The sequence below is a fragment of the Parus major genome, chromosome 7 (assembly GCF_001522545.3).
Source record: "Parus major isolate Abel chromosome 7, Parus_major1.1, whole genome shotgun sequence".
In the NCBI taxonomy this organism is placed as follows: Eukaryota; Metazoa; Chordata; class Aves; order Passeriformes; family Paridae; genus Parus; species Parus major.
The window spans coordinates 26,979,409-27,005,231 of record NC_031776.1 but is presented as its reverse complement, the minus strand read 5'-3'; the positions used below and the strand labels follow the sequence as shown (position 1 = coordinate 27,005,231).

Here is a 25,823-nt window from a genome sequence, read left to right as displayed (position 1 = left end):
GTGCAGGTCCCCGAGTCACGGGGTGCAGGTCCCCGTCTCACGGGGTGCAGGTCCCCGTCTCCCGGGGTGCAGGTCCCGAGTCACGGGGTGCAGGTCCCCGTCTCACGGGGTGCGGGCTTCCAGCGCACGGGGCTCATGCCGTGCCCCGCGGTCCGGAGGCTCCGCGCCGGGAGCGGCGTGAGCGGGGCCGGCGCTCCGGGAGGCACCAGCAGCCCCTAGTGGTGACAGCCGCGCCGAGCGCCCGCTCCGCCTCAGCCACAGCCGGCCGCGTCTCTTCCTCCTGGGGAAAGGGCGTTTCTCCAGCGGCGGTGGCTCTGGACAGGGTTACAGTTCAACACCTCTGCGAGCAACTGTGCTGAGTCTCGCCATGACCTCGGCCTCCGCCAAGCCCAGAATAGGAACCCGGTACATCCTCTCCTTTGGAGACTGGAAACAAATTGTTTGATACAGATCACTTCACGTGCAATACCCTGACTTTTCCCATGACATTTCTCCCTTTTTCATAGAATTGTAATTGTACTGCTTTGCGTCACAGGCCCTTTTCTAAAAGGATTTGAGTAGTTTCCCTGTCTGTCCAGTGATTTCCCAGATACCATGTTGCGTAAAGGCATTAAGGTGTCAGGACCTGACTGTCCATGGAAACATTACAAAACTTTTATTTATGTGCACATTTTATTAGTTAGTCTTTAAGCAATGCATACACACACACAGGACCAACAGAACTACTTCCAGCCTTGTGGGGAAAACAGCAAAACAGTGTCAGGGAAATGCTAGAAGATTTTAGGACAAACACTCTTTTCTTTAATAGAAAAGCACTATCCATTATATCTTTAAATGCTGACAGACATTTATGTGGTCCTAAGCTATGTATTGTTCAATGCTCAGTGCCACATCTGGAAGTCTTAGGAGGATGAAAGGTTGAGCTGTCTTCTGGAAATTACATGTGTAGTTGTGGCATTTGGTGAGGTGATCTGTTCCTGAGGCTTAGATAACCAATTGACTCACTCTACAGTAAAACTGAAAAAGAAGACAAATAGTGTCCCAGCACAGAACCCAACCTTCACTGTGTTCTGCTCTATCCACCCAGGCTGCTGTACATCATTATTTAAAATTCAATTCACTACATTGAAAGATATCATCTGGTGTATTAAAGAAATGGAGGAACAGTTACTTATTATTCACATGTAAATTAAGACAATATTATAAGAAGATACTATTACCAAAAAAAGTTTCAGATAGAGAGGTAGGTTTTTTTTAGTTTTAGGAAAGATGAGGAAGAAAAAAGAGGCACAAATGTGGTGCTGCTGTGAATGGGGCAGTTTGCTCAGCACTTTCCAGACTGTGCCTGACTCAAGTCTTCTTCCAGAGTCTGAGTTTTGAACAGAATACATAGCTAAATTGCAATTGTTTTGTATCCTTCACCTGTCCTGTGCTTTCTAGTCTTTTTTTTTAAACTCTAGTGTGAGTTTTAAAATGAAAAGCAGATAAAAAAATGTTATGCATATAAATAATATATTGACTGCTTCACTCAAGGTATCAAAAATGCATTACTGCATGAGCAGATGTAATGGTACAGTTCCTTGATTAAGGAATAACTGAGAAATTACCAACAGGCAAACAATTATATGTTGTATAATGATCATCTCAGTGGATCTATGCAGTTACTTCTCTGAGATGCGAATTGGGAGCACACCCACTGCCACCACAATTGGCTGTCATAGCACTGATGAGCCATCATACAATTACACTGTTTTTATATAGCTATAACATACTGTCAACATGAATGACAGGATCAGTTTACAGAAGGAGAAAAACCCAGCCTCATTATGTATGCACACATACATATGCAACGGCACCAGTGCAGGCCATTCTGTCTGGGGATTCAGCTGATAAATAACTGAAGCTCTTATCTGGCGATTTTTAAATGCCACCAGCCCAGCCCAGATGTGTTTTTATCCTTTGACTGCCGGGCTGCTTGTCCATCAGCAGTGTCCATCCTATGGCTTTATGCGGTTGCCGCTAAAGGCGTTCAGGCGCTGTGCATCACCGCGGGGACAGCGCGGCACATCAGCCTTCCCAAAACCACGTTCGATGCAGCCGCCCCCGGCCTCGCAGCGATTCCCCTTCGGGCAGCCCCCGGGCAGCGGTGGGGCCGCGGAGGGACAGGGCTGCTTCTCCCGAGCGCTCAGCATCGCGTACGCTCCTCGTCGCGGATTTTCCGCCGCTGTCTGCCCTTTGGCGTGAGAAAACTGCCGCTTCCCTCCCCGGGTTTATCTCGACCCCGTTAGCCTCCGGCAAACAGGGGACGTCGCGACGGGGAGATGCGGCCACAGCCCCAGGCCCGAGTGAGGAGCTCAGTCACGGGCAGTCGACCGCGTTCCGCTGCGGGCTCGGTGCAAGCCCCGGCCGGGCGGCGTGTCCGGGCCGTCTCTGCCGCGGGGGCTGCAGGGGAGCCCGGAGCCCCGGGGCGCCACTCCGAGCCCCAGCGCAGCCGCTTCCCCTCGCCCCTCTCCCATCACAGCCACAGCATCGCAGCCAGCCCTGCCCCTTCCAGCAGGGAGGGAAGAGGTTGGATTTAAACACAAACATCGTTCCGCCGCTCAGTGGATTATTTTCTCTCTTGTCTGGTGCCTCACCTCCACCCTCAGCCCTCCCCACACCGGCAGCACTTGAACCTGCCCGCCTGAAAAACGTGCCGTCCCCCATCCCCGACCGCCTTCTCTCGGAGCCAGCCCCGCTGGCCCCCATCCGCAGGGTCCGGCCGGGGAGCGCCGCTGCGCTCCGCGGGACCCCCCACCGGCCCGGGGAAGCCGGCTGCGACCAGCGGGGAGGGCGGCGAGGGCGATTCGCTTGCTAGAGAAATGCCCTGTTGAACTTTGAATATATTAGTTGACATCAGTGCGAGTTGGGGCTGCCAGCCCCTAGCTCCCTCCTCCTTCTTCCCTACCTCCTCCTCCTCCGCCTCCTTCTCCTCCTCCCCTCGGTCTCCGATGGAAAGAGTTGAAGCCGTGCTGATAGGAGCCGCCTGGAAGAGACAGCGGAGCGCCCGGGAGGACTTCGGTCCCAACTCCGGCCGTACCGCGGAGACGCTGCCCGCCGCCGCTCGTATGGCCCGAGGCGGCACTCCCTGAGCGCCGGGCTGGGAGGAGCCGCAGCTCCACTCCCTGCTCGCCCAGAGTCGAGCCCAGCCCCGCCGAGCCGAGCCGAGCCCAGCCGCGCCGCGGCTGCCCCCGCTCCTGCGGCAGCCGGAGCGCGATGTGCCGGTGAGCCCCGCACCGGGAGCCCGGCGGCCATCCCGTAAGCTCAACGCGGCGGCGGCCCGGGGGGCGGGCGGCGGGACGGCCCGGGGGGCGCGCAAACTTCCCAACTTGGCGGGGTCGGGGCGAGCAGGCGGCGCTGGGAAGGGGATCCGGGGAGGTGCGAACCCCCGGGCTGCTGCGCGTCTCCGCCGCCCCCGGCGCAGCGCCCGGTGATGGGGGCCGGAGGCAACCTGCGGGGCCTGGGGGTGTGTTTGTGCCCGGCGCTCGGCGCGCCGTCCCTCTGCTCGCCGGGGAGCCACAGGGGTTTTTTTTTTTCGGTCTCTGTGTTCGCAGTCCGGCAGCGCTGGAGAGCACGCTAGCTCGGAGGTGGCAGTGGAGGTGTTTTTTCTTTCTCCTCTCCCCGCCACCTTCCCAGCTCTTCCTAAACCCGCTCAAGGGGGCTGTGGCGGGAGCGAAGGGGTGCAGTGGGTGGGAAGCCGGATAGCCTAGGCGAAGGGATATTAATGATTTTTGTTTTTCAGATGGTAATTTGTCTTTGTGGTAGGGGTGGCCCATTAAATTTCAGCTCACGTCCTGATGGAGATCAAAAGCGAAGGGGAGAGGGAGAGGGAAGCAGAGAGTCTTGTGCTGCTTCTTAGCTCCGCGCATTGTTAGAAACTTACGGGGAGTGTATGGGGGGGTAGGATTTCCAGAAACAACCTTTGTCGATCCAGCTGCAGTATCCACACCAAAGTTGGAGAGCTGTATTTTCCAGCACTACCATCTGCTCCTGGTGCTGCCCAGGAGCACGCTTGCTGTTACGCCTCAGAGGAAACAAACAAAAGGTGTGCTTGCCAAGTCGGTCCTGAACCTGTCTCTTCATGGGCTTTTAGGTGGAGCATTAAGTATCGAGGAGTATCTATGTCCTAAAGGTTCACTGTCCTCTGTTGGCTTAGTTTAGACTCTTGGATAATTTCCTGTCCTTAAAAAAGGTCTCCAAACATGGTAGATGCCAGGTCCTGTTTAGTTGCTGATTTTATTTTATTTTTTTTTTCTGAATTTATTTATCTAATTTTGGTTGGGGTTTACATTTATTTTGTTTCCCCTTCTTTTTTTTTTTCTTCAAACTATTTATGTATGGATGTATCAGTTAGGAACCATAGTAAAGTTTCTATTTTTGTTGTGTGAGTGTTCCCTCTCATTACAGAAAATACTTCTTTTCCTAAATTATAGTCTGAGCTGCAAGAGGTTTGATGTCTTTGCTCTGGATGGGTTCAGTGGTAGGCTAAGACCCCAGGCTGACTGCACTGTGAACAAAATAGAAACCAACTAAGCTAGAAGTTATAATGGGCTTTGATTCTTGCTGCTGCTTGAGATCAGTAGAGATCCCAGGTGAGCGAATGCAAGGAGGAGTGAGGGTAGCTGGAACAAACTACTCATACAGAAAAGTACTCTTGTGATTATACATCTGATTTGTAAGCACCCAAGATAGAAAACTGGTCACAACTACAGGCAAAGTGGCAGTGGTTAAGAAAAATTCTGTTGATATTTAACTAGATTTTTAACAGAGATTTAATTTTTAAACAGACACTTGAATCATCCATAGCTACCATTTTTTCTCCTTTTGCACTAAAACTTTTCCGTTTGGATTGGATAATAAGTAGACTTGGCACTACACAATACTAGGGAATCTCTGTGTTTTATGTTATGCTTCTTGCATTTTCAGTGTAGTCTAGGCAAGTTGTTCTGTTTTTCTTTCTATCTTGTTTTCTCTCATTAAAGAGGCCAAGTTTTTGTCCTCCCCTGCCAGGGACATGCTAATCCTGAAGACTGGGGGAGAGAGAGATCCCACCCTTCAGAATATAGATATTTGCTTTGTTCATCCCCCAGCCTGTTAGGCTGATGGAATTGGCAGTGGCTGCCCTCCGTGACCTCCCTCCCTTCCTGCAAAAAGCTGAGGCAACCAGGGAGGAGAAAATGTGCAAACTCCAGCAAGTGAAAAAGCACAACACCAGAGGACAAAAGGCTTGAACAGAGAGATGCGGGGGATGAGGTTCTGCATAGAAAATTACTTTCAGCAAACTGGCCTTGATCAGTTCGCATTGACTGGAAACGATGGCATAGGGATGGGTTCAGTAGGAATGTGGGTAGCCCAAGAGAAGCCTGATACAAGTGGTGCCATGGAATTTTAGCTCCTTTGCAGTAAGATGAAAAAAGTTCCCAGACAAAATGGCTTTGGCCGTCCACTGTGATTGCCCTTTACTCTCCAGGCCGGCGGCTGACCCAGCCTACGAACTCTTTTCTTCTTACCTTGTAGTCAGTTGTAAAAGTGCTGCCTGACTTGGGCTGAGACATGATAGGGACCTGTTAGAGGGAAAGTTCCTGGGGAGCAGGCTCACTCTGTGATATTAAACATGGCTCAAACAATAGATTTCTATTTTAGTCAGGACGAATAATCATGCGAACAGACATACTGGGGTTAAATAAGACCATCTGCACGAATATATCTTCCCGAAAACAAAATAGATGCCGGGCAAAGTTTCAGTGTGCAGCCGGGGCTGTTGCCTTTCTGTTCGGCAAAAGGGGGCAGTATCCAACAGTGCCAGGGAGCGATCTGCCGCTGCCGTCTCTCTGCCTCGAGTGCTGGCTGGTGCATGCTTTATCATCTGGGATCTGGGAATTTAGGGTGTTATCCCGTAGCCCATATTCAGGTGATTCCTTGTAAAGACATCAGAGAGGTTAATTGACTGTCTAAAAGATACAAGATGAAGGCTGTAATTGTTTTACTTTGTGGTTGCATCAGTTCCATATGCTGGTGAACGATTGGAAATTAAGGACAATGCTGTATGATTACGAAACTAGTTTTGTTCACAGTAGGCTGACAGAAGTAACCTTACCCTGTTTTTACTGTACTGGTTTTGGGGAAAGCATGGTGAAGCCCTAGCTTTGGAGTGCTGTTGGTATAAGTGCCCTGCAAGGAATTGTCATCACTGTTTTCTGTAGTAAGAAAACAAAACAATATATTCTCTATATTTAACTTTCTTTGAGAACTTGTTTGTTTCCAGCCTAGAGAAAAATATTGATCCATCTCATAAAATATTGGTTTTAGAATGCATTTAAAAGCCTTTTCACCTTTCATTTATCTACATGCCTGGATTATTAGATTAGTGTTTCTTAGTTCATTTTTTACTGGGAGACATGGCCAGTTTTACTGAGGGTCTGTCACTGGAAAGCCATGCACTGGACTCCAGGTTTGTCAGGTCTCCTAAGTGTTGCTCACTGCCTTCATGACAAGAGCTGCAGCAGCAAGGGCATTCTGGCCCCAAGAGAAGGGATGTGCTGAGGAGTAAGGAGTTAGTAATTCCATTGTAATGTGAAGATGTTCCACTGCTGGGGTAGTGCTGAGATTCAGAGGTTGGGTGTAGTCCAGTGTGAAGTCTTCAACTGGATTTGCCTTGCTGCAGATCATGCCCACGAGATCATTTCTGGTATAAAACTAAAAAAGGGAAATTTAATTACCTGCAGAAAGTAGTGGAGGCAATTCAGAATGCTTCTCTAGGGGTAAAATTCATCAATGTTCATTGTGTAGTGGCTGTTTAAGTACCAAATCACACTGAAATCACAAAGTCAGTCTTAAGTGATAGACTTACCTTTTACAGATTGAATACTGTGAAGGTGAACTGCCACAATTTTGGGTTGGATCCTTGTGATTTAGTCCAGGAGACAAGCCGTGGTGTATTGCACTATCCCTGCTGTGCCTTGAAATAGGCTGTGTCAGAGTGTTGTTGCTTCTGAGGATCAAGTCAACAGCTTTTGTTATTGTTATTACTTAAGGAAACAAAAATCAACTCACTGAAGGCCCTGCGTCAGATAGTTTTATTGTAGGGATTGTTTCTTTTGCTTTTAGACTGCTGACTTGTCCAGTGTGCCCAGTATCAGGACTCATCCCATCTCTGTCCATGGTGGCAATTTTCATTAGTTTCAGTGGGAGCTGAGTGTGAGACTTTGACAGCTCTTTGAGCCTGCAACTTGTGTGGACAGTGCTTTGCTTGCTGGAGATTATTCTTCAAGCACAGTTAACCTCAGTATTTATTTCCCCACTGTTCTCATTGTTGTCCAAAAAAAATTTACTGCATGACAGCCGTTATTTCTTACCCCAGGCTCAAACCATGTGAGTAAAGTGTAGCAGAGCTCTGACAGCACAACTGTGACTTTCAGCACACAGGGTCTCCTTGACTACAGCACCACGACTCCCAAAGTTACCTCTGCTTCAGAACTCATATAAAGCACAATTTTTTAAGGTCCACAAAAATCACTCAAGGTGATTTTCTGAAGATGAGTATATGAGTAGTAATAGTCCAGAAGTAATACTGTTATCAAAAATGTATCTATAAACCAAGTGGGTTGGTTTTGTTTCCAAATGGAATAACTCAGGAAGGAAATTTGCATGTGAAGGATGTTACCAAGTTACAAAGTATGACTCTGAATTGGTGGCAGGGCTATTCATGTGCTCATAATTAAACACGTACCAAAGCACAATGCTGGTTAAGGACTGGTGTGTCTTTATTTACTTTATATGTAATTTCATTGGTGTTCAGAAAGGGGTCATTTGTGGAGAGAACACAGACTATTTTCTTCCCAGAAGCTGCTGTGAAGGAGCTTGATCTTACAAGGTGCTGCATGTTCTTCATTGTTGTTAACGCATCCCCGGGAAACAGCACCCGGCACAACCAGACCCTGATAAACACAAACTGTAGCAGTGTCTGACCTCTGTGGCTTTGTTGAGCAGGCAAAATGCATATGGGCTTGTTAGTCTAGATAACATACTCCCCATTAGGCTGTTTCTACAAGTTAAATAAATTGCAGAGTGCCAGTTTCAAAGGTTTGACTTCATCCATGATGCAGCAACACGAGACCAGCCGGGACATAGCCACCTGCAGAGAATGACAGTCATCAGTTTTATTTCTGCCAGATACTGTGCTGCACTCAAAAGCCTCATCATAACTTCAGACCCATGAGGCAAACCCATTCCTTATCTGGGAATATCACATGAGGAATATCTGGTGATGCCGAATGGATCCTCCAGTAGCCTTGAAGCCTCTGTGCTATGGAGGACATACCCTAATGCCAGATAGTCTCAGATGTTAAGCAGAGGTGCCATCTGCAATCCTGCAGATCAGCCCAGCTAAGTCCTGCATAGATGAGCTATAAGCCATTTGCAGTTTAAGGGTTTGTGGCTTTGGAAGTTTCTGTATTTTGCAGATTGTTTGTGCCATAGTCTTCAAAAACTGTTAGCTTTTAAGACAAGCAGATGGCTTTAACAAAATATATTTGCTGGCACCTGGAACAGGTGGATCTGGAATCAATTTATGCAGTGTAATTTTTTCCACACCCCTTTTGGAATAATTTTATACCCTGGAGCCACCTAAGGTGCTTATTATGTAGCCAATAGGGAACAGCTTCTGTCTGACTACATAAGACTTTACACATCTTTTATAGCTAATGCCTAGATTGAAATGCAAAATTTAGTGCTGGGAGTGCATGTGAATGTGTGAAACTCCCTGGAGAAAATGTGGGTGCATGTATCAGTGAATGAATTATACTTCTCCACAGACAGAGAGAGCTTTTTTTTAGTGGTAACAAATGTCCTGTGTTCAGTGTTTGTCATTTTAAAAGCAGTATTTTTCATTTCAAGTGCAAACCTTGTGCAAACCCTGTGCAGGTTACTGATGTAGAGTGAAAATGAAAAAATAGCTTCAATTTTATTTGAAAGGATAACAGAATGAAAATTTCTTATGTGTCATGAAAGTGTCCTGACTCAGAGATCAAATTGGTGGTTCCAAAATATGGCTGCGACAGTTATGACTGGTTTTGTGGGGAAGAAGCAGATCCTGCCTGTCTTCTCGAAAGGCAGGAAAAAAACTTCCATGAGACCTTGGCCACATCCTCATTCTTGCAACAGAATCAGGGACAACAAGCTTACCCAGATGTGTGGATTCATAGTAACTTCAAAGGGGTTTTGAGTGGGTGCTGTGGAACCATCTGCACAACTCAGAGGTAGGATTAGGAACTAAATCTGGGAATACTTTGGGGCCAGCTTCTTAAGGGAAGAGGAGTTTGACTACAGATGGCCTGTTGGGCAGGTTTAATTGCTTTGCTGTGTTGCTTGGCCACGTGGAAGTTGTTTAGCCTGCTGTTTCAGCTAAAGGTTGCTTATTTATCTCCTAGGGTGCTGATTTACAGCACATCAAAGATAGGGGGAAAGAATAAGGCAAGAAAGGGTAGGAAGTTCACTCTGGCTAACTCAGTTTGACAGGATAATATAGTAAATTCAAGAATGCAGAAGGAGATGCTTTTGGAGCCTGTATATATATATATATATATATAACACATGGAGGGAAAAATTGGCTAGGTCTCAGAAGTTTGTTAGAGTGATTACAGATCCCCCTGCCCTGCCTCATGTTCCTTTCTCTGCTCTCCCTTCCTGATTGAAGATGATTGTCTGCCAGGAGGAGATTTTCAAACACATGGTTTGGACAGGGCAATCAGTCTATATTTATAAAACACTTAATATTTCACTCTCTGACCTTTTTGGGGTCCACATATGAAGGGCATTTTCATTAGAAACACAAAGCTGAGACTCAGTTTCTGCCTGTGTCCAATGTGCTCCTCCAGTCTAAAAGAGCTTAGGTTTTAGTTGTAATTGCAGCTTGTAATCACCTACTTAAAATAAAAGACAACAGGGGGAAGAATATCATTAGTGGCTTGTGGTAAGATAAAGATACATGCTTGCTCAACATGAGCAAAATAGAAATATTCACTGTAACCGTGTGCTGTTTCAATACTGACAAAGGATGAGTTGAGGTAACATATAATATGAAAAATTTCACAATTTCTGCTTTGTGAGGATAATCAAGTGATATAATAGTACAACTTAGCCTTATTTCCATTTTAATATCCATGCTCAGCAATCAGAAGTAATAATCATCAGGGACAGAAAGTGAGGCATAAAAGGACTGTGGCCTGGAGAATTTTGTGCTCATCTGTTAAAGATATCATGAATAATGATGCAGATGGGCACCAGGTAGGGTAGCCAGTGACAGAAATCTCTACAGATTAAACTTTGGGATTTGTGAAAAACTGGTCTTATGTGACTTGCTCAAGGTCATATAGTGTGTTAGTGACAGAGACAAGGTTACAAACCCTGAAAACACTTATTCAGTTACTTAATTCTGTAAGTGTAGTTAAATCATATGAATGAAATATTTCAGCTCATTGCTTTCCTGCATGAAAACCCTCAACTCATGGCTGACAAGACAATGCATTAATCTCCATGCACAACATTGCCATTACATAACTTGGTAAATTGATAGTGCAAATCCTTTACTCATCTAAACAGTTCAGTGTAAGTTAGTGTGACTATGGTTTGAGAAAATAAGTACCCTGCTTGTATGTGCACTATTCGTGCCAACATTTTCAAGAAGAACTAGGGATTATTCCTCTATTTGCATTTTCATATGCATACCAGACATGCATCTATACAGGTTGAAATAAAACAAAACAAGTGATTAGCATCTTTAAAATTTAACGTTCCCCCCCCTTAACCAACAGAAATTGTCCCCAAGAGAGTAATTTACTAGATACATTCTGTATTTGTCTATGACTGTATATCAGGAATACAAACCATGATTTTGCTAGTGCTATGTGTTTCCTCTAATGAGTCTTTGAAATATTAAACCAGCTTATATTTGGAATGAGTTCTGCACACCTCCTTGTCTATGGTAGCTTTGCAAATCCAGGCTTCACTGTTTTACTTCAGAGAATTATGAGTTTATTATACTCCTGGAATGCTAATAGCACTTCATTTTCCCCCTAAATTTCTTCTTCATATTTATTTATTGATTCTTCATTTGAGCACAGTTTCAGAGATAATGATGTTACTACTGAGAATAGCTGGTGTGAGTTAATTTTAAGAAGGCTGAAGTTAGAATGCCATCCTTTTTTGCCAAAAATTTCTCTGCAAAGTTCATAAGCTAAGGCATCCAAAATGCTAAATTAGTTGACTGGATAAGATTACTGCCAGTGTTATATTTCATTCCTGGTTTCATCAAAACAAAGCACATCAAGGCTGACAAGTCTAAATTTAATTTTGCATTGAACACTCATGGGCAGATTTGAGGATGATGTGCTTTGGGCAAGCAGTCTTTGGTCATTTGGTCTTTATTCAAATGGAGTTCATTGACCTGTGAAAGAACACATGTGAATAGGGTTTTTAGCATTTTACCCTTTAGTTGGATTTTAGTTTTGATTGCTGGGATTCTTCCCCATCTGATCCCCTCCTCCCACGGTGATGGACTCCAGAAAGTTGCTTCTAGTCATTTGTTCTGCCTTCCCTGAAGGCACAGAACTTCCCCCAGCAGATTCATGTTCAAGGTGGTCAATTGCTCTAAACGAACGTTCAATTTTGATTTAAATATTTATGAAGGGAGAGAACATCCTGCAATTCGTGGTTAAGTGTTTAAAATTTAGCAACTCTTGTAATTGTGTTGCCCCTCAGTTGCTAGATCCTTGGTTCTGTTATACTCTTACCCAAAGAGGAGCGCATCACATTTTCTCACTGTAGAAGTACTTTGATCTGCAGGCAAATATATCTGTGATACTTCAGTGTGATACTGGATTATCCAACATTTTTTCGATCCTTGTTGCTTGATGGCCCTTCCTTGAACTTTCTAATGATGCTACTGGCTGAAGACAGTAGTACTGACAGCTACAAACATTTGGGAGAACTGAAATAGCAGAGGTTGTGGAGCAGAACTGAGCAGATAGCAGGAGATAAGGACTGTAAAATTGGAACGTAGAAAAAAAGGATAGTGGTGTAGGAAGCTTTTGGCATGAGGAGCCTAGTGTGTTACATGCCTAGTGAAGAACTGGAGTGGCTGCAGTGGTTAAAGGCAGCAGCAGGTTTTCACTGGTAGAGGAGCTTAGAGGCTTGGAGCTGGGTGGGGATTGCAGCAGCAGCACTGCTTGTAAATCAGAGCAGTGTTTTATCAGGGGAACTCTGCAGGGAAATGTCAAAACATCTGTCTGCACTTTGCCTGGGCATAACCAGACTCTCATTCAGGAGCACTGCGATGCAGACAAGGTGAAAATATACCCTTTAAACTCACTGAGGGCACAGTTCAGGCAGAATTTCTGGTGAGGAAGACATTCCATTCTTGCAAGATCTGAGCAGAATCAAACTCACTTTTGTAATCTCTACAAATTCAGAGTGTTACTAATTTCAGTAAAATTACCTGTGGATGAGAGTTTACTGGCCTGAGGTCTTGATTGCTAACACAAGGCAAAGAGTTAACTTATTTGTAAAAGTTATAGCAGTATCAGGTTGGGTTCCACTAACCTTAACTGTGATACTTGTGGTTTGAGAGGACTCAAATCTCCCCATAAGTAGTATAATTTCTGGTTTTAGTTTGGAAAGATGTTATCATTTAATGAAAACCCATTGTTTTCTGGCAGTCTACTCTGCTATCCATTTACAAAGCTCTCAGAGGGCTTGGACGTCCATGAAAAGTTCAAGAGCCCAATTCTACTCACAGATAGATGAGTGCAGCCTCAGTGAAGAGCTGCGGTTGTGCTTGGCTGAGGACTGTAATGTGAGCCCAAAAAGCCAAAGACAAGTTTGTACCTATGGAACCAGATTGCATAGGGATGATATTGGTCCGGAGGCACTCTCCAAAATGCTGTTGTAAAACCCAGCACCCAGCAGAGAAGCATTTTTAGTTTTAATTAAAACAAAAACTTGAAATAACATGATCTCTATTTCTGCTGAATTTTAGGCTTCCACATGTTTGTGCATAAGATGCAGAAGTAATTGATTAGAAACAGGAGTAAAATAATGAGGCTTGCTTTTTTTTCCTTTCCCAAATTGATTCAGCTGAGGAAGGAAAAAAAACCAAAAAACTTCTGAAGATTTTGAGATGAGTAAGACTTTTCTTCACAAATAGACCAAATGAACTACTGAAGTGTTTCAGTGAAGTTATCACAACAGCCTTGAGCCAGCAGGATTATTTTCACTTCTATCTGATAAATAAGGTTTAAATTAATAGTTTAATGAGTTAGAAATAATCTGATACATGTAGTTCTAATGGTCTAAGATATTGAAGAGACAAGAGCCTGACCCTGCAACAAGGGACATCAGTAGGAAGAATTCAATTTTTGTAAGTTAAAAATGGATTTTTCATCTTAAAAAAACCAAAAAAGTTCACATTTTGCAGTTCTTATCCAATGAATATTTGGTTTTGAAATTGGCATACTACCTGAGTCAGAGCTGCAGGAGATGGCCCCACATTTTCAACCCAACATTGCCTCTTGAAAATGCAGCAGTGTAATTTAAGCATCTCTTATTTGTTTTGAATAGCAGAGCTAACATGTCTGTCAGTCACAAAGACTTGATAGACACGATTAGAAGGCAGGAGATCAGGAAACGTGCTTACCAATTCTCCCCAGCGAAGAAGTGAGTGGCTCGGTGGCATATTTAAAATTAAGGTGTAACTGAAAGCTTTTTTAGAAATGTGTTTTGTAGACTGTGTTGAAATAGTGTTTTCTATTATGACCAGTTTCTGGAACACATTATCATGATTGTAGGAAGCACTTCAAAGCAGATTGATGTAGGAAGAACTTTCACCAAAAACTTCAGCTTCTCTGTAAAACAGAAATCTACAAATGTGTCTGCAATCTGTGTTGTTTCAGCTACAACAGCCTTTATTTGATAGAAATGGTCTGCTCTTAATTTCCAAAGTACTACAAAGCTCTTTTTATTTTGCTGGCCCCTCCATTTCACAGTGGAGTTCAAAGGTTGTTTCCTTTCTCCCATATCCTTTTAAATTTCAGTTTGGTATTTTTTAAAGCCTAAGATTTAAAGATTATAATGAAATACTGAACTGCATCTGATAAAGTCAGACTAATTTAATATATTGGTGGACAGATTTTCATAGAACTTACTGTAACACATTGTCTAGTCCATTCCCTCAGCTCAAACAGCATCAACCAAACATCCACCATTTAGCTGAACATGCTCAGCTGAACTCAGCAGTAGCTAAACCATGGTAGGAATTGGAAATGCCCTTAAAATGTACTGATTTATGAATTTTCACACACAAGGCTATTGATATTCCATTTTATCAAGACTGCTAAAAACTTTATTTGTAGGCTAAGTCTGTGTCTTTGAGAATTAAAGTCTTCTGCTTACTAGCAAACACAGGAGGAAATGTGAAAAGCCAGCTTTCTGGTTGGGATAAAACCAGGTGGTTACAGCACATTGAATTGGGGTGGAATGCCAGTAAATTCTTCTTGGTTTTCAAGGATGTTAAAAAGAGAGGAAGCTTGTGCAGAAAATGAAGGGCAACAGTAAGAACAAAGACAAGAATCAATTAGAACTGTCTTGCTTCGCTATATTTAGTAGCACATGAAGAGGACAGGAAGCAGAATTTCCAAAAGCAGTCATCATTGTTATTTTGTGCCTTATTCAGCTGTACTATAACACACTCATTGCATTGTCCTTTACGAGTCTTAAGTGAACAAATTGATTTTTTTACCAGGGAAGAAGATGAGACAAAGAGAAGTCTCTTGTCTAAGCTCATAGAGGGCAGCAGTGAAAGACAGTCCTGCAGCCACAAACATTTTTTCTTGTATGACAGAAGAAATATGATGGAGTTTTTATGTTAAAGAAGGGCCTTGAAATAGTTCCTGTACATTCTGGGAAATTATTTTTTCCTATAAAGCAAGGCTGGATGCTGTTGAAGAGTATATTATGAATGCTTATGGTAAGTGTTAAAAAAGAAAGGTTTTTTTATCCTTAGTGTCATTCAATGAACAATTCTGACAATTCAGAATACAATTTATTTATAAAATACGGTGAGTAAATGAAGTTATGCAGAGGACTTATTCTGGTTCTTTCTGAAAATGTACAGATCACGCTCAAATAAGCTTCTAAAGCAGTCAACTCTGTGAACACTTCCTTACCATTTCTTTCCTCCAACACAGAAAATTAATAGCCAAGCATCAAAGATACGTGTATTTTTAGTGAGCATAAATTAATCTACTTAATATGTAGCATGCTTCTTGCACTTACACATAATTAAATGATATTTGTTCTTAGAAACTATTCATCCTGTGTAAACCTGCTTCCTGAGTAAATATTTCTTTAATTACTAGAACAAATAGATTGTGGGATTTGGAGTCGATTATCACAGCATTTCTTTCCCTGATTTGTGCTTCAGATGTGCACAGCAGAGAGGTCTCCTAAACACAGCCAGGAAACACAGCAACCAGCTTTTTTGCAGTTTGAAAATAAATACATCTTATGAATACTTCACACCTACAGAACCTTTCATTTGGGGATTACAAAGTGCTTTGCCATGCTTTGTGGGTATTATTTATTTTCATTTTAAGGAAGGATAAATTGAAAGGGAGAGAGAGAGAGACCAGGGCCCATATGCAACATCCCCATGTTGTATGAATAGAGATAGCTCTACTAAAATGAATGTGGTTGTATGCTACTTGTGTAGAACGGCAGAGGACATGGCTTTTCCTACAGGCTAGTGAGGTACAGCCTGGTAGTGCTTTTCTGGTCTCATGGATCCTCAAAGCTCAAAGCAGATGGAAGTCATGGAGAGCTAGAGACCCTAGAGATCTCAGAACCATGCCTCTTCAGCAGGGTACCTCATTGTCAGATTTGGCTGCTGGGCTCAATGGCTTACACCTGGGGTGTGCAGTCAGTGGCAGAGCTGAGAGATAAGTGCAGGTGTCCAGTTTCCTGGGCATGCTGTATCAGAACAGAGCAAGTTAGTCCCAAATGCATATCTTGTCTTCACTGCACAACTCATCTAGGAGGTTGGAAGCTCTATGTGAATAGTACAACAGCAAAGCCATGTGCCTTTCCTCAGTGCCTCTGTGCTTGCCCCTGGGAAGGTGTGTGTATGTGTGGGTGTCACTGTTTCCCAGGATTTTTTTTTATGTTGATACTGTACAGGAGTAATTCCCCAGAAGTTATGGGAGAAATGTATTTCCTGTGGGAGGAGTGTTTAAGAGTTGTCAGCATCTTCATGTTTCTTATCTGCAGAGTAAGGAGTTTCTGACAGGGAAGGGTAGATTTTGAGCTCTGACTTTCTCTTGCTGAGTTAATTAACCAGAGTTTAAAGCACTTCCTGTCATGAGCTGGAGTTTCTTATGTGGGAAAGGGATGTAAGAGGCCATAGCCAAGTGAGATCCTGAAAAGTTAAGGATGCGGGTGAACAAGACTCATAAATGTCAAGTCCAGGCAGAAGACTGGCAGTGCCTGCCAGTAAAATACTGTTTGGATATACCTTTAATGAAAAGAAAGGGTTTACTGTGGAGCCAGCAGCTAAAACACCCTTTCTGCTATCAAGAGTGCAGCATGTCACATGTGCTGAGCCTCTTCCTGGCTTTTCTTCAGGATTGCAGGCAATGGAGCAGGCATTTGGAGACTTTGGAATATCAGAGCTTAGAGGAGCAATGGGATGCTGCATGATACTATGTTATTGGGAAGAGTTCTTGGCACCTACATGTCTTTGTATGGGTTAAATTTGTAAAAAACCATCATCACTCACACATGTACTTACAAAAGTCCTGTCTTCAGACAGTTGCTGTTTTCTTTTTTACTCACTGGAGCTTTTAGATGTAGCTGAACCTGGTCAGATGATGGACTATGAAGGAACAAATGTGTCACTTAAACAAAAACCTCTTCAGCATCTTTAGGTTTAGAGTGCTAATACAGCCTGTGCCTTGTCAGCTATCACTGGTGTGCCTAGCTGTGCAGTGGTTGCTTCTCCTGCCTGAGGTGGAGTGGTAACTAAAAAGTGCCTTTATGTGGTTTAATGTAATCCTCTCAGCCGCAAGAAGATGCTCTGACTGTGCAATACAGTATCCACTTGGGGAGTTAATAGGAATTACCTATTGCAATTTAGATTTACATCCTGGATTATTGGGCAATAATTTCCTTTTTGCAGGAAGTTCTAATTGAAGCAGAGGTCAGATGGTGCTGGAACAGGAAGTTTAGACCAGCTCCAGGAGGATGTCTGATGAGTGCTCTCTGCCTCAACTTTCCACCATGAATGAGCACTAGAGAACATGTAGTCTGTTTTTCTCATTGAGATCAAAAGTTCTTTTGGGATGAGAAGTTACTCTGTGGATAGCAGCTTATGCAGTGACACTTGTGGAACCTCTGCCTGACTCTAATTCAAATAGCAATGGGAATCCATCTGAAATCCAAGAACCTTGTGGTTTAAATGCTTTCTCTGTGTTTTCAGATAGCAATCTGTTTAGCTTTTTGAGACATTTAATGAAAATTGTTTTAACAGGACTGCAGCATCATAGTGTGTGTTTTCATGCAGTGGGAGGGTGCAACCATACAGTACAGCTGGAGCTGTAGCATTTTACTGTGCTGTGACAGGCAGCATCGATTTTACAGTTAGGTGAGACTGATTTCAAATGTTCCCTTGTTGAGTTTATTGGCACCTACAACTAACAGTGTTAAGAGGTTAAATGGTATGTACGTTACACTGCACACAGCCCCAAAATTTGTTTAGAGAACAAAACAGTAGTCTCTTGTGACTGGCCCCTTCACCCTACAGAATTTCTGTATGTGGATGTCTGTCCTTAATGAGGTTGTTAGAGAACACACAGTCTTCTTACAACTTTTCTGCCTCTTTTGGAGAACATTTCTGGCTGAAAACTGAACTGAAAGAAGGGCAAAATAGACTCTTGAGCTGAACATTGGTTGAAGACTCAGAGAACTGTTGAAACACCTGGGAACCACCTGAACTTCATGGCTAGCATCAAGTCCTGTCACATGCTTACTCTGTGAATATTAACATGTCCCATGAACACTGCATGGTTTGTTACTCAGCCCCCCTATAAAGCAAAGAGTACTTCACAGGGATGATGTAAGGCTTTGGTATCTGGGATTTGTAAAGCTCTGGGAACACTTAGTCTGGGCCAGCTAAAAAGTCACAGGTATTGATATTGGTTGCATTCAAGTGATTCTGTATAAATGTCACCTGCTTTGGTCTGTGGTAACAGTTAGAAAGGGACATGAATCAACAGAGAAAGAAAGATGTGTGCTGTGATTGCTTAAATACAAACCTGGGAACTGGTGAGTTTTAACTTCTAAACTCATCTCTACCAGCAGCTCCCTAAATGCCTTGGGCAAACACTGGGAAGTCAGTATCAGGTTTCTCTGTTGAAGTAATAACGTTTAAGGAAAAAAGGAAAAGAAGACAGACAGCATTTTCTAGAGTTGTAAGAATTAATCAAAGATTGTTTTAAAGGATTATCTGAAAAGTGGTATGTATTTTAAATGGTTTCTAATCCTTGTATATTAGTTATATGCATAGGAAATAATCAGTCTGAAGAAAATTTGGTGATTTTCACATGAAATGACCATTTCTTTCATCAAAACAGCAGAAAGGACAGATATGTGCTATTAAAAACAAGATGTTCTAGTTCAAACTGGCAGTATCATCTCTGAAACCCGCCCTGCTGGAGCAGTACTTTCAGAAAAAGTAGATTCCCACTGGTTAGCTGCTGCTAACTCACTTAATTCTACAAATTATTTGCAGAACAGCTGGTATTAGCCACCTTTCTTCCCTTGATGCAAGAAGTTTGCATTTCCAGGGCTCCCAGTAACAAGCAGTGATCAGTGGTGAGTCACTTTGACAGATTGAGTGTCTGGTGTTGGCTTTGCTCCTAAGTGACATGTGCCAGCCTGGGTGGAAAAACAAATAAAAATTAAAAAAACATAGACCCTAAAGGCATGATAACTTGAATTATTTCCCTTCAGCTCTTCCCAAAGTGGAAATCCAGCTTGCATATGGAGTTCACGAACTGGAAACAAGCTGCTGACTCTGTGGCTGCTGTTGGCGATGAGCCTCCAAACCTCAGCATTCAAATCAAAAGCCAGACCTCTCCGGTGCATTAAAGCTCGCACGCTAGCTTTAATTGTTGAGCTTCCTTTCAGGACTAAGAGATTACCAAGGAGTTGCCAAAGCTCTCTTGTCTGTATTCCATGTTCCTATGATTCCCTAGATAACTTCACTTTGAAGTGGGCTGCAAATGAAGATGCTCCCCATTCTCCCCTTTCCAAATGTACTTCCAACTGCCACTGAAGTTTCCATCAGCTTGATTAACTGGCACCAGCTCTGATGTGTTCTGAAGTGCTGAGAGCAAGCTGTCTTTATAGACTACCCCTCTAAAAGTTACTCAAGAAATTACTGTATTTGTTCCTCCTGAATTTAAAACCTATGGATTGGCTATGAACTTCTAGCTATGGACCTGATCCAAAGACCACTGTTATAAAAGGGAGAGAGTGTCTTAAAATTCCTTCCAGTGTCTTTGGGTGAGGCTGTCTCTTGAAGATACTTGTCTTCCAATCTAAACTAAGTATTCTTGAGGACTGTGCATGTCTCTACTGTTTCAGAGTTTTTTCATTTCACTCCTTCATGCGTGCCCAGTTAACAGTTCCTCTCATTTAGAATGGTTTGTGGTCTGTAGAAGCAGGTTGGTTTTCATTACTGCATCCGACATGGATGGCTACCAAGATTGTATTTTAATAGAAGGTAGAATAGATCAATGTTGTACAATTGAAGTTTGAGCCAATAGCATATTTTACCTTTAAACTAGTGAGTCTACCAAAGTCAGTATTTTTAAAATTGGAACGGGGACTGTACATCTGTGCAGTACAGCTGGAATACACATCGTTAAGGGCAGGGTATCCTCTCCAGGGCCTGGGTGTAGCACTTTATATGCTGTCCACCTGCAAGAGACTGTTTTCACTTGGCTGCGCTGAACTGTGGTCATGGTTGAAAATAAGCAGATTTGTTATTTAATACCTTTGGCAGTCTGACAGGTAGTTTTAGTAAAAAATCTAAAGCATGCTTGGTTGGCATCCTGTTCCCATCAGGAAGGGCTCGTGTAACAACAGATCCCTGTGCTTGTCCTCTTCTAGGGGTTATACCTGCTAGAGAAAGAAGCACTTCTAGGGTGCTGCTGTTTGTTGAAACCAGTCTGAGAAGGATAATCACAGTCACTGCTTCTCAGAAAGAGCCTTTTGGCTCTGCCTGCCCTCTTTGGTCAGGGGTTTGAGGATAGTGTTTCTCAGCCTAGAGTTCCTGATACATAGAAGTGTTGCTGTGTTAGCTTCTCCTTAGAGGTTGTGGATCTGTTCTGCTGAATGCAGGAGGGCAGATCTCTATCGTTTTTCTGTCAGAAATCCCCCCAAAAGCAAGAGCAAACTGGAGTTGAATTGCCTCTCTTACAAGCTCTTTAAATTATGTGGCTCTTTTGGATGGAAACAGGCTGAGCTCCAACCTTTCTCATGCTGTTTGCCCTGTAACCTCTGTTCGTTTCCCAATTCCCTTCTGCGTTGTCAGAAATGGGCAAGCTCCCGTCTGCTGCTGGCTGGGCTGCCGCTGACAGGATTGCTGCCCTTCCAACAGGGCAAGCAAGGCCCTACCCTCCCTCTGCCCAGTCCCTGCAGGCTGCAGTGCTTGGATGTTGTTCTTTGCATTCATCCTCAGAACTGTACCTAATCCAGTGAATACAGCTGTTTGTGTTTCACCAGAAAGTCTCCCCATCTGTCTGGGGCGTTGGTCGGGGTGGTAAGGGAACGAGGAGTTTTCAGCTACTCCAGCCTTGGGCTGAAGTACATACAGACTTTTAATGACATTTTCTCCTGAATGCTAACGTAGCTGTTTATGAAGCCAAGAATGTGTCTCTTCATGCCACTCGAACACTTTACTGAGGGTGAGGGCACGATTAGTCATTCAGCAAGCAAACATCTGGTGCTTTTGTGTGCCCTGCAGCTCTTCCTAGTCAGGAGGCCTCACCTCGGCCTGGCTAAGCCAGGAATGTGTTACCACAGGCATTTTAATTTTATGCTTTTAACCACCATCATACATGAGCAGGGAGTAAAACTTGGTTTCTTATGTGTTCTTTTTTTAGTTCTGTCTCCCTGTATTTCTATATCCTAGCTCATTCTGGTCAACAATTTGTCTCTCTTGGTATGTGTGATAGATAAGAGAAATAGGATTTTCAGAGGATTCCTAAGCCACTAGCTCTGTCCTTTCATGCAGAATAGGCATCAGAAAACTAGGGAAAATAAAAAATGTCTGTATCCAATCTCTGCTCCTTTCCTTGCCATGCTCGGCTTCTCTCCTGAATCCCAGAGTCATCCTCTGCAAATGGCAATTCATGGCTAATAGTTGAATCATTGCAAAACCTCCTCCTTTTGTTTCCTTCCTCCCTGACATTGTTTTCTTCAACTCTGGTAACCCACACAGGCTTTTAGTTCTAGAGTGACAAGTTTCTTTGTTTTCCACAGATGGGGAAACTTCCTTTTCTAAATGTCTCCCCTTGCTTCTTACCTGAAATAACTGGCTTCTCCAGCGCTTCCAGCTCTTGGCATATCTTTTGTCCTGTCTGCACATAAAGCTACTCACTTTGTCTTGTGTCATCTTCCGGGAGCAGTGTGAGATGTGCGTGGGCTCTTAGTCCACCTAGTCTAGGGCAGATGCAAGGTGTGTTGAAGTTTGGAACCTGAGCTGAAAGTGCGTTACAGCTGCTAGGAATGCAGACAGTGTTTGTAGCCAGAGCCCGGAATTGCTCCAGGTATCTCAGTAGATCTTAATCACAACCTGTTTTCTTCACCCAGGCATAACTTCCAGGCACACTCAGACTCAAAGAGACAAGGTGTAACTGCTCTGTTGTTTTGCAAAGTGCAGGGAATTCTAGTTAAAGTGATCCTCACCATCATTTGGCAAGTAAAATCTCTGTAGTGATAAGGCTTCACTGCATGATATTTCAGTAATTGCAAGGTGACTGTACAGCACGTTGTACAGGGAGAAATTTTACTCTCTGTCTGTTGGGTAATGTGCATTTATGGAGACCAGTAAGAATAGTGGGGATCTTAACCTTTTAGCCCAAAGAAGAATTATTAGTAAATCATAAGCTAACTAGAATTGGAAAAGACTGACAGCCTATCTGCTTTATCTCTTACTAATGTGGGATTGTTCCCTACAATGCATTCTCTCCTGTTGGTTTTAAATAACTGAGCACCTATTGCTTCCCTGGGGAAGGCATATAATTGGCCAGTAGTGAACTCTGTCTGACAGTCAGCCTAAGCTTTCCTTAATTTTTTGCCCATTCCCCCAGTTAACTCTTTCTAGATTTTTATACTTTTCCAGTATTTGTTGATGGCTCTGTTGCTACCATACTTTATGTGAGGGGTCAGTAAGCTTCATTCTTATAAACTGCAGTTTAATGCTACTGCGAGTTTCACTATAGAGATGTGTGTCTTCTAGTGCCACTGCTTAATGCTCAGCTCCAACTCCAGCATGTCCTTTGTTAAACCAACTTGTGCATCTTACGGGCTCGGCATAACTCTGTTGCTTCGGATACCTTTGAAAACTACAGGCTTGGAACAAGATGAGTTCATGCAGTGGAAAGCCACTAACTCCCATTTTTGATATGTGAACACCTGGTTATTTCATTGCCCTAGGAGAGTGATTTTGCTTGATAAGTCAGGACAGCTTCTGAATGGAGGCTTGTGCATGATTACTACAGCTTGCTGTCCTCAAATGCATGTTTGTGTGTGTGTGTGTGTGTGTGTGTGTGTGTGAGACATGGGTGCAAATGTAACTTAGATACTTCAGTCTTCCCAGCTCTGAGGTAGGGGTAATCTCAATTGCAGGGACTATTGTAAAACTTCACAAACCAAAGACTAATCACTGTTGTGTCAAATAGTGCTTATATTCAAGACAGGCTCAGCTACCACCAAATCCTAGAGAAGCCTTTCCTTCTGTCTTTACCAGATATGAATCTGAAATGTTTCAGAGGAAATACTTCTTTTTAGGCTATCTTTGCCCTTCTTCAGCCTGATGATTAGGCTACTGTTTTCTTTTTTTCAGCTCAATGACCAAGCAATCTGGAATTGCATATCAAGCCCTGTTTCATATATTGTATGATTCATTGTAATTTAAAAAGAATCCTTTATTGGAAGCCTGAAATTTTACTGGTGGTCAAAGATCCAGAAAATCCATTTAGAGGAAAAAGACTAGTAAAAGTAAGAGAGGATAAGAAGCATCACTGGCTATGTCTTTTGGTGTAAATCACATTCATTTCATAAAAGTCTTGAACACATCTCTTAAACTTTAATACCTGAATTTCAAGCCCAGCAGTCAGTCGAGTTTTTAGCACCAGGCAGAGAGTGCTCATAGTTGGCAGGCAGATGGTCCTTTCCCTTCTTTTACATTCTTTTAACGCACTATCGCTGCCAGTTGGGCATTTGAAAGCCTCATTAATTTTCCTTGCTGTTTGGCAATAAGACCTTGCTTGTTCCTTGCTGCCTTCCATTACAGAAACCTGTGAAGTTTTCAGATTGCTCCTACCTGTTGTTTTGATGTGGGGCTGGATTATTTGCCTTGCTCAGGAACCAAATGGTGGAGATGTTGAATGACATAGAAACACTGGGATGTGGTGTCCATAGCAGTGGTGGTTAGAATGTGGAGAAAAGTTTGGTGTGTGGAGGGAATTAGAAATGAGAAAGAAAAGGAAATGTCAAGACAAAATTAATGTTAGATCATACACATTCAGAGGAAACTCTTTGTTTAAATTATCTGTGCTTTGATGCTGCGGAATAACCAGTGGTCTTTTTCTCTACTTTCTGGTGAGGTTTCAGGTTTTGTGAAGCTCTGGAAGTACACTTAGCTATAAAAAATACTAGTTTTGGCGAACTTCTTTTCTTCCCCCCACAGCAGAGAAATTCTTTACAATGTAGCCATCCTTAATAAAATTAATCGGGGAAGCGACAGCATGGGGCTGCATGTTGAGTGGTTTCTAATGGCTCTATATCTCATTATCCAGATTACAGGGTAGATTTTTGATTGCCTGCCCTGCAAACTCATTTTGAGACAGGTGTGTTAAAAATGCATGTGTCCTTGGTTACCTGGAGAGAGCAGAGGTGCTTTGTAACTCAGAGTTAAGTTAAACGACTAAAGCCTGTATTATTTATCAAGACAAAATCATTTTCTGAATCTGGAAGAAAAGAAACTGTCTTGTCTTTGAAAATCATTTATCTGGCCTTGATATTCCTCAGGGCAGCAAGTAGAAGTCAAGTTTAAAACAGAGATTAAAACTCTTTTTCAGTGGGATCAAGAAAAGTAAATTGCCAGCAGAATCACTTTTGATCAAATGAGTGTCTGCTGCAGGAATTGACTGTGGTGCCTGTGCAGCACAATGTTACAGTGTTCATCTGCTCTCCAGTCAGTTAGCACTGCTTCGTGCTCTCCTCTCAGTGTGCCTGGCAAATTGAGAAAGATGGATGTTTAAAAGGTTTTGTCTTTCTGATGAGGACTTCTTGAAGGTGGAGAGCTCACTGATAGATCAACAGCAGTTGCATCTGTCAGCACTGGTACAGAGAAACCAGAGGCGCTAGGGATCTGTGGTACCAGCAGCTCTGCTGATAGCTCAGTGTACAAGCCGGTGACTTGTTCTGTCACGGCATAAAGAGGATGTGACTGCCATTCTGCAGATCTCTACCTGGGGTGGGATTGTCTGGGTTCTCACAAGTTGAGAAGAGTCAGATACAACCATAACTTCAGTGCAGAACTGAGGGTGGTAATTATTATTCATGTGTTGAGTTCCTCTGCCAAAGGGTAGGATGTTGTTGGAGTCATTATCTTTAAGGGATGAAGTAATTCTGATAATCTGAACTGTTTTATCACGGTCAGTATCCATCCATTTCATACCTCAGCGCTCTTTGCTTTTGAGTCCAGAGTCCTGACAGGTGGCAAATTGGATCAATTTATATTCTTGGTGCCACGGTGAGATACAGAGGAGAATAAATCTCCAGAGAAATGTGTGTTGGGCTCGTATGTGAGTAGGCATTAAGCAACATAACCAAGGGGACCAGGGCAGGCACAACTGGGAGGAATGTGTGTGGCAAATAACAAAAGTAATATATTGATTGATTTTCTTGAGCTTTTACACCGAGAGAGGGGCTGTGCAGAAATTTCTCTATACAAAGAATTAGGATTGATGAGTTTGGATAATCTGGATTCATATTCACTGTTGGTCCATCAACCAACCCCTCTCTTTTAAGTTACCCTCCCCAGACTTGTTACAAGTAAGCTTACTGACCAGCTTGTGAGACACAATGAGACACAAATAATATGTACTTTTTCCCTAAAAATTCAGTTGCTGTTTTTTAATCCTTGATGCCAGTAATATTGTTATTATTTTTTCACTGTTTCTCTCCTACCATGCTCGTAGTAAGGTAAAATCAGAAGAGATACAAGGAATACTTTTAGCCTCCTCTCCAAGAGGAAGCATTTCAGGTGTTTCCTACAACAAGGAATCTTCAAGATATTGTATTTGAGTCTGCTTGTAATCCTCCATAGCATTTCAACTGGCTATGGTCTCTTCTCTTCTCTTCTCTTCTCTTCTCTTCTCTTCTCTTCTCTTCTCTTCTCTTCTCTTCTCTTCTCTTCTCTTCTCTTCTCTTCTCTTCTCTTC

General features: G+C 43.1%; 1 protein-coding gene across 3 annotated transcripts in view; it reads left to right on the top strand.

Annotated features, from left to right (window-relative positions):
- Positions 1-2,998: 2,998 nt before the first annotated feature.
- The window catches only part of SEMA5B (semaphorin 5B), a 266,285-nt gene continuing 243,460 nt past the window's right edge, over positions 2,999-25,823 (top strand). For 2 of the 3 annotated variants that reach the window (XM_015635333.3, XM_015635337.3), the window contains exon 1: positions 3,001-3,297. The gene's annotated coding sequence lies outside the window, so the exon portion shown is untranslated. Of the gene's footprint in view, positions 3,298-25,823 lie in introns of all 3 variants that reach the window. The other variant, XM_015635338.3, reaches the window with a different exon arrangement.